Source organism: Otolemur garnettii, unplaced genomic scaffold, assembly GCF_000181295.1.
Source record: "Otolemur garnettii isolate 467f Iridium unplaced genomic scaffold, OtoGar3 scaffold00046, whole genome shotgun sequence".
Lineage (NCBI taxonomy): Eukaryota > Metazoa > Chordata > Mammalia > Primates > Galagidae > Otolemur > Otolemur garnettii.
In genome coordinates, this window is record NW_003852441.1 from 10,397,389 (window position 1) to 10,397,691 (window position 303).

A 303-nucleotide genomic window follows, 5' to 3' on the forward strand; every position below is an offset into this window, starting at 1 on the left:
TTTATAGGTAAATGTAAATGAAATCACTTTTTTTTGGTGTAGTTAATGTGTATCATTAGAAGATGAGACTCTGTACACACACGCACACAAATGAGTACAAGTAAAATTGGGGAAATATGAATAAAATTGTATCAATGTCAATATGTTATGACATAGTATTGTAGTTTTTCAAGATTTTATCATTGGGGAGAAACTGGGTAAAGGGTACACAGGGTCTCTCTGCATTAGTTCTTACAACTGCATGTGAATCTATGATTATCTCAAAATTTAAAGTTTAGAGAAAAGAGAAGGATTCTCTCTCCA